The following is a 20,650-nucleotide window of genomic DNA, read 5'->3' as shown; positions in this document are numbered from 1 at the left end:
TTTTACCTTCTATATAGTTGTTAATTGGTTTCCCCCTGTTCTATTGTAAACTGGTATGATAAGACCGCGTCTTGAGTATCGGTATAGTAAAAGAATTTAAATAAATAAATAAATCAGATATGATCACTCTCAGATTTCACTCCTGTTTTCTGCCCAGAAAAAAATCACCCCTATATTGTTCGCCTCCCTTGGGTTTTTGCAACCTAAATACTGTACATGACCTAGCATTTAAATCTTGTCCGCTAGTCTCTAGACCAATTCTCAAGTTTTTCTAGATCCCTCCTCATGCTTTCCACAACCTCCGGGGTGACCACTGTATTGCAAATTTTGGTATCATGTCTGACACACACACACACACACACTTAATACTGGTGTGTAACGCAAAGCAAGATCTAGGGGACAAGAAGAGAAACTAAGGAGCCTAAATGGGCTCTTTTGTTGGTGGTGTTGCAATGTGACTTTTTTGAAGCTTTAAGAGGTCGCTTACTGGATATCATTAACTCGTAAACTGCATTCCTACACTGCTGTGCATTTGAAGGATATTTGCGGGTGCTGTAAGTCTTGGGCAGATTATCCAATCATCACGTGGATGATTGGATAATTTTTGTATAGATATTTAGTTTTGCTTAACATCTTAAGCTCTGAAATAATTAACCATTAAGTTAGAAATCTGGTTTCCATATTGAGAAGCATAGTGCATCAAAAATGAATGTTGGTATTCATAGAATAATTAACCTGTGTTTAAGTAGATTCTGGTGCAATTGAGAGGATAGGTTGTGCAATGTAGAAATAGATTGAAAAGAAAAGTTGAACTAAAAGATGATTCCCGTAGGCCTGAAAAAAAATAGCACTTAATTTTTCTGTGCTTAGAGAATCTCTTTTGCTTTCAAACTTGAGTTTATCTGTAGAAGTAATCCAAAAGAGTGCGGCTGGTATAGCTACAGAATACCCTGATGTATGTTTAAAGACAGCTCTTGCAAAATATCTCAGTGGACTGAGAAGAACCTATTTCTCAGTAATGTTTTCTCCGTCGATGGTTTTCCATTAAGTCACTCTGCTGGTGAAATGTTAAATACTGTTTACAATCACAAAACAGATGCATGGAACAGCGGTGAGTGTTGAATAAAAAAACGAGAAATGATGACTAATTTTGGAAATCTTGTGGCATGCCCACCGGAGCCCTCACGCAAACTACCTAACAATGTCCACATTTTCTAAAGTGGTGCCCTCTCCGGGAAGAGGAGCTTGGAAAGTGGACCTGAAACCTGAAAATACCTGCAGTACCTTTTGAGCATGTTAGATAATTACTCGATTATAAAACCTTCTGGATAAAATGAATAACATCTTCTGGGCAGACAGAATGATCAGGTTTCCTGAGGGAGAAACTGTAGGGAAGCTTTCCAAGATGCAAGGGCACTTGTTTACCAAGGGCTTTCATCTGTCCTGTCAAAAAAGATAGCAAAGAAAGCTTGGGCAAGCTTCAATAAAATCTATTTTACACCGATCCATCCACGTGTTTTCTTTGCTGTCAGCCACCTTGGATTGGCTACCGGTTTGTTTTCTTGGACCTGTCAAAAAAGATATAAATGCGATGGAGAAGGTACAGAGAAGGGCAACCAAAATGATAAAGGGGATGGAACAGCTCCCCTATGAGGAAAGGTTAAAGAGGTTAGGGCTGTTCAGCCTGGAGAGGAGATGGCTGAGGGGGGGATATGACAGAGGTCTTTAAAATCATGAGAGGTCTAGAATGGGTAAATGTGAATTGGTTATTTACTCTTTCGGATAATAGAAGAACTAGGGGACACTCCATGAAGTTAGCAAGTAGCACATTTAAAACTAATCAGAGAAAATTCTTTTTCACTCACTGCACAGATAAGTTCTGGAATTTGTTGCCAGAGGATGTGGTTAGTGCAGTTAGTGTAGCTGGGTTTAAAAAAGGTTTGGATAAGTTCCTGGAGGAGAAGTCCATTAATTGCTATTAATCAAGTTGTGTTGGAGAATAGTCACTGCTATTACTGGTATCAGTAGTGTGGGATAGACTTAGTTTTTGGGTACTTGCCAAGTACTTGTTTGTGACTTGGATTGGCCACTGTTGGAAACAGGATGCTGGGCTTGATGAACCCTTGGTCTAATCCAGCAAGGCATTTCTTATGTTCTTATGATGTTCTTCCACAGGCAGGAAGAAGACAGCAAAAAATCTTCCTCCTGGCCCTTCTAACCAGAAAATCCTTTCCCCCAAAACTGATCCAAACACTAGAAGGTCTCTGTTGCGGGTCATCACCCTACCTCTGTCCTCCAGGAGGTTGCAGAGGGGCAGGCCTTCCTTATCCAGGGCCCCCCCAGGGAGAGATCTCCGTGACCTTTCTCCAGGTTAACCCCCATGGGGCTCGCAGGCTTCTTTGAAAGAAAATTGCCCAAATCCCCAAAACAGACCCAGCCAACCAGTGAGTAGACCAGAAAGATAGCTTCCCAACCTTGCTCCTGGACAACGTGTAGGGTTGGCCCGAATCCTCAGAGTAGGTTAAAAATCCAAATCAGGAAACCTCTCCTGTACTTCCACCTATCTCCTCAGCTAAAAAGCACTGCCCTCAGTCTCTCAGGAGAGAGCTGCTTAAATAACCTCCAGGGGACGGCCATCCCAGCCCCCTCAAAGAGTGCTGAACCGAATGATGCCTCCTGAAAATCTCCACCTTTTCTGACCCTAGCTCCAGGAGTAAACTGAGGGCATTACTGGTAATGATCCCTAGTGGGTCATTACATGAATTTACAAATTTGTCTTTTCTGTCTTACCGCATTTTTTACATTTTAATTTTAAGTTTGCTCCTTCTGCTCTTTTGGGCTTCCAGCCAGTCTCTGCTGGGTTATGGCACCTTAAGCCTTCCTTCACCTATTTTTTATAACCTTCCATAGCCTAGCCACTGAAGTTGGGACTTGGTGGTAGAGGAGAAGGGCATAGATAGGAGCGACCTGTCTAATGAGCAGAGTGCACGCAGAGAGAGAAAAGCGAGGAGAGCTAGTGAGGAGCTGCAGAGTAGAGGCTCCTGTAGGTAAGTAAGAAGAGCCTGAACAGTAGGTGAAAATGGAAAGGGAGTTATATGGCTGTAGTGACTTTGGCGAAATATAAGCCGCACAACTGAATTTAGGGCAGCTTGTAGTTTAGAGAGGGATTGGCTCGCTGGGGAGACCTGGGAGGAGCAAAGGAGCAGGTTGCGATAGTCTCAGTGGGAGGCAATGAGAGAGTGGATAAGGGTTCTGGTAAGTGTGTTCAGAAAGGAAGGGACAGATTTTGGTAGTTACAGAAAAAAGAAACTGTTTTGGATAATGTATAGAGGAGAGGGAAGGGTTAAAAATGACTCCAAGGTTAAGGGCTGAGGGGACTGGGTGGATTAAAGTGTTATGTGCAGAAACAGAGAGAGAGAGGGGAGGTGGCTTGGAGAAGGAAGATAAGGAATTCTGTCTGGGCCATGTCGAGTTCAAGATGTCTGGGGGACATCCAGGTTGCGGTGTCAGACAGCAAGCTGAGATCTGGGACTGGATTCCCGACTATGCATTCCTGGTGCAGGGAGGTAAATCTGGGAATCATCAGCATAAAGATGGCATTGGAAGCCAGGAGAGGAAACCAGAGCACCAGAATACAAGGAGGAGAGAAGAGGGCCCGGGACAGACCCGTTTATAGTGGGATGGCAGCAGAGGAGGGTCTGCCAGAGTCAACAGTAAAAGTGCATGTCTGCCCGGGATCCTCTGCTGTTGTTAACAGTGCAAAGTCTACTTGACCTCTGGCTTCATTTACTTTCGGCTAAAGATCCGTCCGAGCGTATCTCATGTCATTACCTCTGGCTTAGTCATCCGGTAAACCCTACGACAGTCTCAAGGACAGGCTGAATCAGTGCTGGTTTTGTCACGTTGTATCTGCAATAGGGCTAAAAATGTGGCTTTCACTTGCGTTGGTGACATGCGGTGCCTCTTTTTAAAGGACAGCAGGTCACAGGGAGGGAGGCTCCTGCAATTTAGAAGGCTGGATTGAAGCAGGACAGAGAGAGAGTGTGTGTGTGAGAGAGAGAGTGTGTGTGTGTGAGAGAGAGAGAGACAGACAGACAAAACCTGAGAAAGGCAGTTGGCCACTGAGAAGGATTTGAAGAATATCAGAGCAAGGAGATAAAAAAAAAAAAAAGAAATCCTCTGTTTCTAACAGCTCCTGTTCTGAGGGAATCGGCCAATGATAGGAGCACCATAAAAACATAAATAAATAAAAGCGGCAGCTGTATATGAATTCATTAAGGTTAAAATAGTAAGATGGATACATGTAACTGTGCATTATTACATTAAAGAGAACTTTTGCTTCACTGTATATGAGGGGGAAAGAGTGTATAATAAGAGAGTGAACTAGAGATACCAGTAACCCCTCTATAAGAAAAGAGACGGGGGAAGCATTTTATCTTTTATTTTTGTTTTTAGCTAGACTCTCCAGTTCCACATGGGGCGTGTGGCGACCGAGGCGCATGAGCACCCAGGCTGCAGAGGGTCGTTTCAGACGAGAGGGGGTCAGGCCCCGTTTTATGTACGTAATTAAAGGGTTAAGGAGACAGGTGCAGCATCAACCTCCCAGTGTCCGCAGGCGAAGACGTAGACGGGACCTTGCCTGAGCCAAGCTCTTCCTCCTCTGGTTTTGCACTGTAAGACTGGGAGCTCCCCAACTCATAATATACCCATTCTCACGCAAATAGTCCACTGTGATCCGACTCGGGAGTAATCTTAAGACATATCTATTTACAGAGAAGGCCGTGGGTGCACAGAACAGCCTCCCAGTCAGCTGGTGGAGGCAAAAAACAATATCTGAATTAAAAGAAAGCCCGGGATAAATAGGAAGTGATGGGAATTATAAAACTAAATTAATTAGGTGGATAGGCAGACTAGAAGGGCCATTTGGTCTTTTTCTGCAGTCATGTTTCTATGTTTCTATAGAGTTATAGTATTACTTTAAATTACAGAGCTCTGATAATTATTTAAAAAATAGAAAAGTAACTTACATTTAAAAGTCAGATATACGAGTGGAACAAAAGGAGTAAAATCTGTTAACTTTGCCAAACTTTGCCAAACTGTGATCTTTGTGTCTCAAGAATTAACAGTATTTGCAATGTTAATTTACTGCCATTTAGCATAATTTTTCTTGGAAGAAGCTGAAGATGCAATTTCTGTTTTTTCTTATTAATTTTATTTACGTATCTATTCTTCCTTCCATCCTCTGGGAACAGGTGGGATTCACCCATTTATTTAAAGTACCTGATCAAAGAGAGAGATAATGTAATATAAACCCTTAAGTGGTCAGCAGGGACTCTTAACATCCTAGAAGCCCTTCCACCTGCTTGCCGCCTTATGCGGTACGTCTACGAGCTCATAGAGGACCAGATTCGGTGCATTTGTCTGGCTAAGTTTGGACTTAGCTGGACACATGGCGCCATTTCAGTATCTGGCTGCGCTCACGGCCTGGCAGTGAGCTGGCTAACTTTTATATTGAATTAAAAAGTTAGCTGGGTTAGCAGGGGATGGAGTTGGGATGTCCCAGGGCAGTGTCAGCTACCTGGCTAACTTAGCTCCTGATTCACTAAAGCTTTCCTCCCATTCTGTGTCTGTGGGAAAAGAACTTGATGAATCGGGTCCTTAGCCGGATAAATGACGATGTCCAACGTTATCCGGCTGACCGGGTCATTCATCAAACCGCGATGTGGCGGTACAATGCAAATTAGAGGAAGGGGAGGAATGCGGGCGGGGTTTGGGTGGAGTTATGTCGCCGGCAGCGCTGCGGGCGATAATGTTTTCTACCTTATCGCCGGCAGCACCGCAGGAAATAACTACACTTTTTCCCATGGCGCTAGGGGTTGCGAAACTGCGGCCCGGGCAAAAACACACCGCCGCCATGCGGCCGGCTGCACAATTTCGCCCCCCTCGCCCTTTTTTTCGCGCAGCTCATCAATCTGCTTATAAATATAGAGTTGACTTCCTCTAGCAGCACAAGATGTATAGCAGAATGATGAATCTAGGCCTAAGTTAGCTGGATAACTATCTAAACTGCATGAAAGTAGTCAGAAAGTCAGCTGATTATTCTTATCCGGCTAACTCTGAATGACTAAGCAAAATCTATCCACCTAATTTTGCAATCTGGCCAGCGGCTGAATAGGGAAGTCCAGGTACCTGTTCCTCTAAGAAAATCCCCCATCTCTGCTTCTTCTTTCATGGCAGCCACTTTACTCTGACTGCTTCCCGGTTTCCCCTGGCCCACGTGACTCAGCTGGGCAAGTCTGAGTTGTGCAGCTACTCCTGAGCTTTTCTTGCGGTGCTAGAGGAAGTTAACTCTTTCAGGTGTGCGGCTCAGCCTAACCTTACGGAGTTGTGAGGATGCAAGAGAGGGAAGCTGTGGGAAGAGAGCAGGAGGCAGACAGGAGAGGACTCAAAGGAAGGAAGGAGGGAGGGAGAGCGAGGCCTGGAAGGGAAGGTGAGAGGGCCTGAAAGTGAGGAGGAACGAGGGAGGAAGGGTGAGAGGTTAGCGGGGAGGCACTGGCAGAAGGTAGAGTGGATTTGAGAAAGGAGGGAGGGAGAAGTGGCTGAGTGGGGGGAGAGGTGGTAGATGGAAGTGCAAAAAAGAAGAAGCAAATGGGTGAGAGAGAGAGGAAGATAAAGTTAGACGGATGGAAGAGGGAGTGAAAGGACCAGGGAAAGAGCTCAGCACACATAGGATAGAGAAAGGTGAAACGGAGTCCAAATAAAAACTTTTATATTGAAAGGACAGAGGAAAATGAGAAGTTTTTGGGGAAAAAAAAAATAAAGGGCAAGGAATAAGAAGGTCAGGATAGAAATGAGATGGGGGGAGATCAAGAAAGGTGGGAGAAAGTCAAACTCTGCACACAATGAAAGGTTGGAAAAGAGTTCCTTTTATTTTTTGCTTGGAATGTTTCTTTTTTTTTTTCTGTGCTAATTAGTGTGGTTTGGCTTATTTTTGGATCTTAGAGTCAAACCAGACTGCTTGGCCCTGTTTGCCTGTCAGATGTTTTATTTGTCTGCGTCTTGTTATCTCCGGAGAGTCCCGGCTGGGTACAGGGGCCTGAAGCGTGCACTTTCAGGCGAGCCAAAGAAACTTGGCTTTGGGAATGGAGCGAGTTCTGCTTTGCGCTCTTGCAGGAGACCGAGAGCGCGTGCGTTTATTCCGTGGAACATTTCAGACCCTACGGCATTCGCTTGTCTGTCGCCTTTTGGTATTTTAAACCGTGCCGTGACCTCTCCCAGTGTCTCGGCAGTGTCACCCCCTCCCCATCTGCAGCGTGCACTGGTGACTCATTAACCAATGCTGCAGCGCCAGAGCGCGGAAATGAAAGCAAAAATAATCGTGATTGCTGAAAAAGGGGAGAAGCTTACAAAATCTATAGCTTAGGAGCCCGGTCCTTCATTTTTTTTTTGCTGGTTAGTTAAGCACTTTTGGGCGTGCTCGTTCGACCAGCAGGTGAGATCCATACAACCTCCTGGGAAGTGCGGATACCTCGCCTGTGCTGTGCAAGCTCCAGACCGGAGACCTGGCCGAATCACCCACGGTCTTCCTCTCCCAGGGCACAGAGACTAATCTGCCTTTTGGTGTGTTTATATTAATCATGATTTGACAGCTAATTGCAACACCCCCCGCCCCTTCTGCTCCCTCCTCCCCCCACCACGTCCAAAAATAAAAAAAACCAAAAAATAATCTTTGAAGGAGACTTAAAAAAAACAAAAACGATTTGTAATAAGATTGTGAGGTCGGTATTCAGCCACTGTCCAGCTGAGCAAGTTAGCTGGATAAACTTATCTGGCAAATTTGGCTTAAGATATTCCTCGGTGCGGCTATCTTTTAGTTAGCAGGATAACTTTATGTGGCTAACTACAGGACAGCCAAATAGCTGTTCTAGACTTATCCGGCTAAGGCTGAAAAATGGCACTTATCCATCCAAGTTGGCCAGGTAAGTAACTTTCCCTCAGAATTCTCCCCCATCCCACCCCTCACTTATCTGCCCAATCATTTAGCAGTTTAAGCAGCCAGCTTAAGTGGCAGCCTCCCAGAATCAAAGTGCCCCCTTTACAACGGTCCATAGAGAGAGTATCAGACAGAGCCCTATAAAGAGGCTTTCTCTCTCCCTCCCATGCCCAACAAGGAGCAGCAGCAAATCCTTTCAAAAGGAGACCTGCATCATAATTCTGCCCCCGACTCACCCACAACCCCACTGAGGCCTTTAGCAGGAAGAAAATGCAAAATGGTACGTTGTTGTCAAAACTGGAGGGCGTCCTGGCCCTAAATAGAAAACAGTTAGTAACTCTCACTTGGTGGCAGTGGGTCAGTCCAAAGGTCATCTCTCTGCCAGTGGCAAGCAGTGGTGCGGAGAGGAAGTGCCTAAGGAACAGGGCGTGCAGAGTGGGGAGCAGGTCCCCGGGCTCCGGTTTGCAGCCGTCCTGGTTTAAAGATGCAGAGTTTGCAGTAAGAGCCCCGGATTGCTAACCTTCAAAAGGTTAATTTGTGTCTTATTCTCACCCTCTTTTGTACCAGCAATCGTGACGGGGGAAACCTCCTCCGTTCAAAGCCGTCCCTTTTTTTTGCTTCGGCCCGCGCAGCTGCCCGCCCAGAGACAAACTGAGCCCTGCGTCCTTGAAGACCGGCACGCGCTGCTCTTTCCTTTCGCTGCCGCAGCACACGACAGAGGCCTCCTTGGTCGGCTGAGGCTGTAGCAGGTACATCTTTCCTTTGCTCTTTACTGTTGAAGCACGTCTGCGTGCATCCTTTTTAGAAGCCTGATTTCTATGTCTCTATGTCAGAGGTGTGTAATTTCCTTTTATGTTTCATTAGTTAGTATTTGTTTTATTGTTTTTATTTTTATGTAACTCTTTTATTGCTTTTATTTGCACATATGTTTTTATTATGCACGTTTTATCTGTGATCCGCGTTGAGCGGATTGGAAATGGCAGAATATAAATTGTTGAAATGAATAAATAAGAATGTCTGCCTTTTCGATAGTGCAAATTGTGAACTGGTGTAAGAACATAATCAAAAATAGCAAATTGTACTTGGGTTTTTTGGGTGATGAGAGAGAAATGGGTGAGGGTGCATCTGCGTCAGCAGAGAGAGAGAGAGGCCTGCCGGTGTGTGGCATCATTTATTCTGTTGGACCAGGCTGGCATAATCAAGGCCAGCGAGAACCTGTAGGCAGTACAGAGGTTTCTCAGCCTTTCATGGCTCCCCCTTACATCTCCGAGCCCTCCAGCTACTTCTCGCTGGCTCTCCCCCACTTCCCAGCCCTCCACCCCCCCCCCCTTTCTCTAAAACTCCCATTCTCTCCCACAACCCACACATCAGGGTTTCGTTCCCTGCCTGTTCCCCCCCGTCACTTCTGTTTGTTCTCCCCAACTCTCAGCCCCCTTCTTAGCTCTTCCTCCTCCATCTCCCCCATCCTGCTTTTCCCCTCATGGCAACTGGGGAGCAGAAGCAAAGCAACCACCGCAAGCACGGGAATAGCACGACTCAGGAAAGGCCAGCAGGCACTACAGGGGCAGGGAAAGTGCTGCGCTTCTAGTCCCTGGGGCCTTCCTCCTCCTCTTCCTCCTTGCCTTGTGCAGGCTTCATTTCTGATGAGGAAGCTCAGGCAATAGGAAGACGAGAGGCAGCGACGGTTGTGGATACAAGCAGCACAATGGTTTCACTGTCATGAGAACATAAGGCTTGCCATACTGGGTCAGAACAAAAGGTCCATCAAACATAGTATCCTGTTTCCAACAGTGGTCAATCCAGGTCACAAGTAGCTGGCGGGATCCCAAAAGGTGGAAAGATCCCATGCTGCTTATTCCCTGCAGTGCCTGCTGCCTCTACTTACTTTCACCACTGCCTGCGTCTCTCTCCCGCTGGTGGTTGTGGTACTGCCCACTCCCCAGCTGCCGTGAAACTGCAGCCAAAGATGCCGAAGGTTTGCCAGTAGGAGAGAAGGCGTGCGGATCACGGAGAGCAACGACTTTGGCTCTTCCTGTCACAATGGCAGGTGCAGGGGATGCATTAGCCTGCTGGGTCTCGCCACGGCATTTCTCACTGAGCAGGAGCCCCCTGCAGGTCTATCCGCTTACCCTTCATTCCAAATTTTTCCTGCGGCATGGCTCTCTGAGCCTGCTCTGCACCTGCCCCCACCCACTATCACTGAGACGGCAGGAAACCCTCCTGCTGCCTCTCATCCATCCTGCCTCTCCCGTATTGGTTGCAGTGACTGGACCCACGGTGAGAATTAACAGTGGCACAATGAGGAGAGTTGCAGTTACGAAGCATAAGAGTTCCTTCTGTTGAATGACCCCTTTGGAATCGGGTGACTCTATCAGCCTGCGTCAGGCACCGATGCATGTTCAGACCGGGACGCCATCCATCCCAAGTGAGCAGTCTGGCAGTGCCTACCCCGCTGGGTGATACCACTCTGACTCGGCCGCTGTCCTATAGGTGCAACTGCATCCTCATGGCTACCATGCATGCTGGCTGTTCATCGGGAATACCTGTGTGCATGTGGGAGGTGGCTAGCTGACCACCCACCGCTACCTCACCTCATGCTCATGCCTCTCACGTCTCTTTGCTATTGACTTTCTTCATGCTCAGGCAGTAAAACATATTAATTAAGAAGAAAAGGGTCCTTCCAGCTCATCTCTTCCCATATCTTAGGACCTCCCAGAGCATCAAGAGGCAGCTCTACCTGGATCACACCTGACCACCAATATAAGGAGAAAAAATTTTTTTTTTTTTTTTTACTTATTCAAAGGTGGAAGGCGATTAGCCTGAGTATGAGAGAGATTACAAGTAGGTTAGTGAGCATGTGTGTGAGAGAGAGAGAGACAGCCAGTGACTCTGAGCAAGTGTGTGCGCAAGATCATGAGGGAAGGGCATATGAGTCAGCATGAGTGAATTGGTGAGCACGTGTGAGGAACTAATTATATGTAATTATCTGGTCTTCCTTTTCCTTCTTACTCCAAGTTCTATTTTTCCTTGTTAAATGTAACTGCTTTTTCCGCACCATTTGTTCAAGTTTAAGTTTATTTTGCACTCCTGTTTCATGTGAACCAGCATGATGGGACTATTGTCTTGAATGTTGGTATATAAAAAAACTTAAATAAATAAATAAATAAATAAATAACAGCATTTATTTATTTATTTTACTCTTTTCTATACCGACATTCATGATCAAAACCATTTCTCACAGGACAAGCAGGATGGTAGCCCTCACAAATGGGTGACATCCTCAGGATGGAGCCCAATCACTGAAAACTTCTGTCAAAGTTTCCAGAACTTTGACAGGCCCCTACTGGGCATGCCCAGCACGGCACCAACCCCGCAGCCAGCATGGGTCCCCCTTCAGTCTTCTTTTTTCCGCGAAGCAGTTGCCACGCGGTTAAGGAGCTCTTGCCACATTCCTGACAGGAATTTCTTCACGGACGTCTTTAACTTTAAATTCGCCCCACAGGGGTCCCCCCTGTTTCTAAGTTTAGCCTGCGGTACTTCGGTAAGTTTTTTGCCGTTTTTAGTCTATTACCGTCGAGTTTGGCCTTTGCGGCCTGCTGGCCATCGACCGTTCCGCGGCTAAATTTTTGGTCAATGGCCATGGCGTCGGGGTTCCATCGGTGCCCAGACTGTTCGCGCACCATGTCCATCACAGACCCTCATAGAGTCTGTGTAATGTGTTTAGGAAGTGAGCATGATGTCCTGACTTGCACCAAATGTGCCCTTATGACACCTAAAGGTCGCAAAGCCAGAATGGAGAAGATGGGACTCCTTTTCCATGCTCGCACTCCGCCGTCCATCACATCGATGTCCTCGGAACCGGCACCGTCGAAGTCGCACCATCGTCAACAACCTCCCGGTGACCGTCTGCCATCGACGTCTCCACGGCCATCGACTCCCGTCCCCTCCCCCGATGATCGAGGGGATCGGAGGGAGAAGCATCGTCATCGACATCGCAAGTCTCGGACTGTCGAGGAATCGAAGTCATCGACCTCGGTACCGTCCGAGCCGCCACCGAAGAAGTCTCGACAAGAAGTGGCACCGTCCACTCCTGTCTCTGAGACACCGAGGCAACCCTCACCCAATCGGGGTTTGGGAGCCGCGATTCCACCGGTGACAGTGGTCCCTCCGGCTCAGCCTCAGCCTCCCTCTTCTGCGGAGCCGGGTCTTGTTACCCCAGGTCTCCGGGAAGAACTGGACCGGCTGGTCCAGGAGGCCATCGACAAAGCGATGCAACGGTTCCAGATTCCATCGGCACCGACTCCGGCACCGAGAGTGGAACCGGTCACCGACCCGATTCCAGCAGCACTGGCACCGCTGCTAGCCTGGATGGAAGCGCTCATGACTGCCCTTCCACCGGTGATACCTGGGTCACCGGCACCGATACGCTCCCCGATGGCGGTCTCATCGGGTGGAGAAACACCGTATCGAATTCCTCCTTCGGGAGTTGTGCCATCGATGTCGTGTCGTCCCTCGCCACTGATACATTCCTCGGGGGCGATACGCACATCAGCACTACCGATGCCTTCGATGCCGGCACCGATGCCTCCGAAGGTATTCTCGATGCCCCCGGTGATTCCTTCGAGTTTCTCGGAGCCTCAACCAGGGCCTTCGGGTATCCAACCCCCTTGTGGTCCTACAGGTCAGCTACCTGATCCTTAAGACACCTGGGGTGATGATAACTCCACAGACACCGATGATTTACCTTCACCACCCTCTCCTGCTGAAAGTAGAAAGCGTTCTCCCCCAGAGGACCTCTCTTTCATAAATTTTGTGAAGGAAATGTCTGAATTGGTCCCTTTTCAGCTTCAGTCTGAGCAAGATGACAGGCACCAGATGATGGAGCTACTCCAATTTCTGGATGCCCCTAAAGTCATCACTTCCATTCCAATTCATCAGGTTTTTCTGGATCTTCTGAAGAAGAATTGGGAAACTCCTGGATCTGTTGCGCCAGTAAATAAAAAAGCTGACTCTACTTACCTTGTACAGTCAGCACCTGGCTTTCAGAAACCTCAGCTAGACCACCACTCTGTAGTGGTAGAGTCAGCTCAAAAGAAAGCTAAAAGGGTGAAGCCATACTCCTCCATACCTCCTACTAAGGAAAACAAGTTCCTAGATAGTATAGGTAGGAAAGTATACCAAGGGGCCATGCTCATTCCAGGATAGCTTCCTATCAGCTTTACATGACCCAATACAAGCAGATACAGGAATTTTCAGATACCCTACCAGAACAATTCCAACAACAACTTCAAGCCCTAGTAACTAAGGGCTTTGAAGCTGGGAAGCATGAGATCAGAACAGCTTATGATATCTTCGATGCTTCCACTAGGGTGTCTGCTGCGGCCATCTCGGCAAGATGCTGGGCTTGGCTTAAGTCTTCTGACCTACGCCCAGAAGTTCAGGACAGGCTCTGTGACCTGCCCTGTTTAGGAGATAATTTATTTGGTGAGCAAATTCAGCAAATAGTTGCTGAGTTAAAGGACCATCATGAGACCCTTAAACAGCTCTCATCGATTCCTTCTGACTTCCCTTCTAAACAACCATTTAAGAAGGACCCTAAAAAGTCTTTCTTCCATCCACGGAAGTACTATCCCCCACAAACTAAATCTAGGTCTACGAGGCCTTACCAAAAACCTCAGCCTCGCCAACTTTCAGAAATTTTTGGGCTTATAAAAGTTTGGTGAAAGGTGAAATTAAGGGATATATTCTTTAGAGCAGGGGTCCCCAACCACCGGTCTGCGGACCAGTACTGGGCCGTTGGGGGTTTTTTGCCGGTCCGCAGCGCCGCTCTCCCCGGCAGCCGTCCATTGGCTGCCGCTGCTGCGGGGAGGCGAGGCGAGGCTGGAGACCCACCTCCTCCAAACCCACAACCCGAAAAGCAAATTAGCGCATCACGGCTGATCGGTGAACTATATTGGCGGTGTCGCGCGAGCAGGAAGGAGGAGCTTCAGCCACTGCAGGTGCTCCTCCTCCTTCCTGCCCGCCCTGCCCCGGAAGAAAAATGTTGCTGGAGCCGCGCGGGCAGGAAGGAGGAGGAGCTTCAGCCGCGTGCAGCTGCTCGAAGCAGGCGTAACTTGTGTGCGTTGGGCCGGCCGCCGGCGCGTCAAGGTCCGGTCCGGGGACTGGTCCGGAGGCCATGGCCATGCCCCCGATGATGCGCCGGCCGCAACACGCCCCTGACATGCCCCCCCAGGAAAGCCCCGGGACTTACGCGCGTCCCGGGGCTTGCGCGCGCCGCCAAGCCTACTCAACATAGGCTCGGCATGCGCAGGGGGTGTTTGGGCCAGGTTTTCAGGGGGTATGCGCGTATCTTATGCACGTACCCCTTTGAAAATCTGGCTCTTAGTGTTCTGCATGTAAGACTCAGGAGGTGTATTCTGCTAGCATGTAGTTTCCGTGTAGAGATCTATAACAGTTTGGCTTGTTCTGTTGTATTTTCCTAATATCAGATGTTTTAGGGCCTAGTGCAATATTTGCAGTGTTGCCTTTTCATAGATAGGGTTGTTACTGTTTGAGTGCTAGCAGTTCGTGCTGTTTTCGTATGAGAGATTTACTATATTGTAATTCAGTTTACTGAAAGCTTTCTGATGGTAGATATGCTTTACAACAGCCCCAATACCGTATGACTGCAGGTGTCTTTTTGCAATGTTTTCTGATTGGCACCATAGCAGTGCATGTAAATAATATACATGTTGTAAGTGATATTTTTACTTAGAGCACTGAATGCTTTTCATGTAAAATCTGTTACTATAAATGCATTTTTTAAATTTGTGGGAAGGGTGGGGCCAGGAGTATGTGTAAGGCTGTAAGGCTCACCTATGACACCTAATACCCTTGCACCAGCCCTGGCTCCACAAGGAAATGCAGGATTCCATCTGGAACTGTGCTGCTTTGGGTTAGTGGTTCTCGCAAGATGTGTATGCAAATGTTTAAAATTTAGTCAAGAGGGCGGAGTTTATGAAAATGAGAGGTGTTTAATGTTGCTTGCGATAACATAACGCACGCTATCAAATGTTTTAACGCCAGAAATAACTACACCTTGCATTATACTGTGCATTATGCCCAAATCGGGATGTGTGACTTTTATCGCAAATCCAGTTTCCGGTGGGGAGACGGGGAGAGAGAGGAGGCCCACTGATTTTTTTAAGCTTTTAAACCACTGTAAGAGGGGACATTATGAACTTGGTGTGAGGTTTGGGGGGGTGAGTTGGGGTTTGGGGGGCAGTTTTACATGCACAGTCATACATACGGAACAGCACAGTTACCATCAGTGAAGATTTAATGTGATTTGGAGGGATGGAAGGTGAAAGACTGCAGCAATCAAGCTAGGTAGAGAGAACACGGTACAAATCTACTCTTCTTTCACCTTCCATCCCTCCAAATCACATTAAATCTTCACTGATGGTAACTGTGCTGTTTGTATGTATGACTGTGCATATTATACTGCCCCCTAAAACTTAACTCACCCCCCCCACAAACCTCACCCCGAGTTACTAGTATCCCCTCTTACAGTGGTATAAATAGTTAACTTGTTTGTGAGGCCATATAGAGTCTCTCTCTCTCTCTCTCTCTCCCCCTCCCTCCCTCCCTCTTTCTTTCTCTCTCTCTCTCTCTCCAGGAGCAGCCCAAAATGTGATAAAAGCTTGTCCGGGAACGTCTCAGCCTGCAATGTGAAAATATCGCGGGTATGATAAATTAAACACGCATTGCGGTAAAATAGCTGTGCGATGCGGTATTTGGAAAATTACCCGAACCATGCCCCTTTTTCCATCGCAGACGCTATTCTAGAGAAATTTATAGCAAAATTGTGAATCTAGGCCTTAGTTAGATGCTTATCAGATCATCCTATCTGGATATCCTTGGATTTTAGATCTGCACGAGTCTGTGTGCAGTCATGAAGCTTGAATACTTCGCTGTTGGGGGACAATAAGTTCTGGGAGATGTTGCTAGAATCAGTGCCTGAATTTAATGTGCATAATAGCACATTAAATAGCAGAAATAGGCATCGCAGGCACTGCATTATCTTGGTTCTCCTCATACCTCTCCCACAGAGAATACATAGTGAAAACTGACAAAGCTGAATCTTCTCACATTTCTCTCACACAAGGAGTTCCCCAGGGGTCCTCACTCTCCTCTACCCTCTTCAATATTTATATACTGCCCCTGTGCCACCTCCTCGCCGACCTAGGATTGAACTTCTTCTTATACGCCGACGACGTTCAAATCCTCATCCCCATCAAAAACACACTAAAAGAAACCCTCCAACTCTGGGACTCCTATCTTACAGCCATCAACTCACTTCTATCCAACCTCCACCTTGCTCTTAATGCCTCAAAAACTGAGATACTCATTATATCTAATCAACCTGAACTCTCACCCCCCAATAACATACTCTCTCCCCCCGCTACACCACTGACTGTTAGAGACCTTGGTATTGAACTAGACCAGCGCCTCGATTTCAAAGCTCATATTAAATCCCTTTTAAAGGGGGGCTTTTACAAACTCCACATCATGAAAAAGCTTAAACCACTGCTCCACACACAAGATTTCCGACTAGTCCTGCAGACCACTATCCTCTCCAAAGTGGACTACTGCAATTCCATCCTCCTTGGCCTCCCAGAGTCCACCATCAAACCCCTACAAATCCTACAGAACGCCATGGCGAGAATTTTAACTAACACCCGAAAAAGAGACCACATCACCCCCATACTTAAGGACCTCCACTGGTTACCCATCACCTTCCGTATACAGTATAAAACCCTCACCATCCTTCACAATCTGCTCTACAGAACCAACCCCTGGCTCAAGGACTCGCCTCACTTCCGCATAACCAACCGTCCAACCAGATCCTCCCTCGCAGGTACCCTACAGACCCCCTCCCTCAAAATTGCTCACCTCACCTCCACGAGAGAAAGGGCCTTTACCATAGCGGGCCCTACACTCTGGAACTCCCTTCCCACCTTTCTCCGCCTTGAACCCTGCCTGGCCACCTTCAAAAAAGGTATAAAAACTTGGCTTTTCAGAAAGGCCTATCCTGAAACCAACCAAACCTAGATGCACCCCTAGTACCCCTCTCCTTGTCTACTCCCCCCCTCCCCCCTTATCCTAAGGCAATATCTCATTGCCATCCCCCCTCCGCCCCTCCCTTTATCGTACTGCAATTTACAAAATTATACAGTTAAACTGAGGTAAACAATCTTACTTTAGTTGCAACCACTGTAAATAGATCCTTCTGTAAATAAGTTCCTGCTATTTTAACAGTTGTTCTTTTATTCTCCATTCCATGCTACCTATCTTTTCCCTCCTCTCCTGTCTCCCTCACCCCTCTCCTTTCTCGCCTGCTCCCATCCCCCTTCCCCTGTTCATTGTAATTTCCTCCTTTTGAGTTAATTGTAAACCGGCGTGATGTGCCATACGAACGTCGGTATATTAAAAAGTTGTTAAATAAATAAATAAATAAATAATTGAGATACTGATTTTGATCCTACTCTTCAATGAGAGAGTTTCAAAGTGTTTCTTGGAGGTAAAGTAGCATCCTATTCTAGTCATTTTCAGAGAGTGCATAGGGGTCAGCAAGTTATGCTAGAAGCTAAGATAAGAAATCTTGAAGCCATCCACAGAGTTGATTGTTCAGTTAGCAATCTTCACGCACTCTCTTGAATTAGCAAGAGCTCAACTTAGATCTTTGGAAGTTGACCGGATCGAGAAAACGTTAAAGTTCACCACGCTCAAATTCTATGGGCATGGAAATAAAACCCGGTACCTTCCTTGCTAGAGCTGTTAAAAAAAAAAAAAAAAAAAAAAAAGGCTGGACATCAGTCAGTTGAAAGACTCAGGGATGTAATTGGCAATATCAGTTATCTATTAGATATTGAGAAGATGTTTGCGCGTCATTTCTCATCACTGTATGCTACCCTTGAAGGAATGAATGTGGAAGATATTGAAGAGTTCTTGGCCTCCTTAAAATTAAATTTACCAGCTGTCTCAGACTGTGACATGGAGAAAGTAGCTGCCCTAATTTCTATGTTAGAAATTCAGGCTGCTGTTAAAGCTCTTCCTAGCAATAAATGCCCTGGCCCTGATGGCTATCATGTTGATTTGCATATATATATATATATATATGTCATTTTTACGAGAGCTGGCCCCAATCCTGCTTGATTTGTTTAATGCTCTAGGTGGCCCTCGATACTCAGCTGGTGATTTATCAGATGTCACTATAACACTAATTTACAAGAAAAGAAAAGATGCTATGGATTGTAGTTCCTATTGTTCTGTATATTTGATTAATTGTGACATTAAAGTGTTTGGCAAGGTTTTACTATTAAGGTTGAAAGGGGTTATGCCTAGCTTGAGCCATGGAGATCAGACAGGATTTATCAAAGGTTGAAAATCTACCTCTAACACCAGAAGGTTATTCAACATAATTCACGTGGCTAGAGAAAGGGAACTGTGCCTGCATCTTCTCATTTAAGCAGACGGTTTTGTAGAAAAGGTATCATCTTGGCGTGCAGTTAATAAATTCCTGGGGCTCACAAGTGAATCTTTATTACCCTTGTCTCTAATCATCAGGAACCCCTCCGTTTCAGGACGTACTTTTGCAGTAGAGCTAAGGGACCTATGGGGACTGTTCATTTATGGGGTGAGGAGGGTTTCAAATAATTTCACATGCTCCAGCAAGAATGTGATAATGGGGCTCATTCAAGGAGTGTATATTTTCAGTTGCGATGTGCCTTGGGGGACATATGGGAGGATATATAAGTGATAATGAGGAGACCACACTAATATTGTTGTATTGTTTTGGTTATGTTTGTATTGTTGTTATTGTTGTGTTGGTTATGTTTGGAATTGATATTTCATAACAGTTAATAAATCAATGGAATGAAGACCTAGCCATTGCTTTAGGTATGTATGAGTGGAAGAGAATTTGGTTTTTAGACCATCAAATCTACTATTTATTTATTTATATTTTTTCAGGCCTTACAATCTAAGTTTGTGCCTGAGGCAATGGAGGGTAAAGTGACTTGCCCAAGGTCACAAGGAGCAACAGCAGGACTTGAACCCTGGTCTCCTGGTTCATAGCCCACTGCTCTAACCACTAGGCTACTCCTCCACTCTCACCAATGATTAAGTTACCGCATAGAACATATCGCATCCCATGCTTCTTTTTCCAAAATATTTCCAGAGAGTGATCCTAGTTGCTGGAGTGATGCAGGGAGATTTAGGTTTAATTTGCATATGTGGTGAGGATGCCAAGATGTTAAGCAATTTTGGGCTAACATTGCCAAAGAGATTACTGATATAATAGAATATCGTATAAGTATTACATTCATGGTGGGCTTTCTTGGTAAATGGGATAGTTTTTTGGTTCCCAGACAGCATAAAATATCGGTCTTGCAACTGTTGCTAGCAGCCTGTATTACTACTTTCTGGAAATTTAATCCTTGTCTAGACCGCTGGCATTAGCAAGAGCATGAAATTGCTGATATTGAAAAATTGCATTATGGTTTATGGGGAAGAAAAGCAAATATGAATGGATATGGGGTTTTTACAGAAAACATTATGGGTGGGATTGATTATGCCAGATTAATTGTGGTCTGAAGGTTTAATGATGATGATGTCAGTATTGTTCTTTGACTGTGTCTGTTCTAACTTTCACTGTAGACGCCGGAACTCATATTGTTACCTTGTTGACTATGTGGATTTCTTGTACGCTGAAAATTAAATACAATTTTTAAAAAATATGTAAGGTCAAAATTACAGATGATCCAATGCAGACAGCCCATAGTGCAGTGAGCCCCAAACTATGACCTGTCACATCTTATCTTCCCGTGGCCAGATCAGACCTGTAGAGTAAGGGTTTTTGTTTTTTTTCGTTTTTTTTTTCACATGAGGCAGTGGTGGTAGCAGAAAGACTGACAGTGTTTTTTTCCCCAGGCCTCACCAGCAGAAATGGAAAAAGATGCATGACCCCACCAGTGAAAAAGTAGCTGGCAGGCCCGTGCAAAATAAGGAGCCCGTTGGCAGAAAGATCAGGCAACTGCTCCTGTCCCATTCTTCTGTACTCACCAGCAGATATTACTCTCTGCTGCTTTCTTCTGGCACCGTGGGCCCACCAATGCTGCTCCTGCTTCTTCCAACTGTGGCAACTGCGCCTCCTTGTTCTTCCCATCCAGGCAGACCTTCACGACAGGACTTCCTCTTCCAAGCCACATAGGTGCCACCGCCCCCAAACCTTTGGCACTCTAGGTCGCCATCTAGTCCGCCTAGTGCGTCCAACCTCCCTGACAGCAGTGGCAAGATAATACAGCTACTACCAAGAGCCTTCGACTATCTTGCCTGCCTAGGGCAGATATTCCTAATGAACACCATCCTCATCATTTTCCAGACAATGATTGTACAAGTAAAGATATTAGAAGAGGTATCATATTGTTGTCCTAGACCCAGGCCACCACTGAATCCAGTCTCTCCAAGGTTCGCAAGCATTTATTTCTGCATGCTTCAGACCACCCAACAGTTTACATTAAGCGGGTTGTAAAAGAAATACCCAAAACAAAAAGCATTGCATGTGTTTAGTTTGCAAAATATGATCTTGTATGATTCTTACCCACACAATTGTTG

General features: G+C 46.2%; 1 protein-coding gene across 3 annotated transcripts in view; it reads left to right on the top strand.

The window, feature by feature from the left end:
• Window positions 1-20,650, top strand: part of MYLK (myosin light chain kinase) — a 741,434-nt gene that overhangs the window by 54,217 nt on the left and 666,567 nt on the right. The window contains exon 2 of one of the 3 annotated variants that reach the window (XM_029605227.1): window positions 8,561-8,742. The exons of the other annotated variants lie outside the window; for them this stretch is intronic. The gene's annotated coding sequence lies outside the window, so the exon portion shown is untranslated. The remainder of the gene's footprint in view (window positions 1-8,560; window positions 8,743-20,650) is intronic. 3 annotated transcript variants of the gene reach the window in all.

Source organism: Rhinatrema bivittatum, chromosome 6 (assembly GCF_901001135.1).
Source record: "Rhinatrema bivittatum chromosome 6, aRhiBiv1.1, whole genome shotgun sequence".
In the NCBI taxonomy this organism is placed as follows: Eukaryota; Metazoa; Chordata; class Amphibia; order Gymnophiona; family Rhinatrematidae; genus Rhinatrema; species Rhinatrema bivittatum.
Note: the sequence above shows the minus strand (reverse complement) of the source record. Positions and strands in the feature narration are given on the sequence as shown.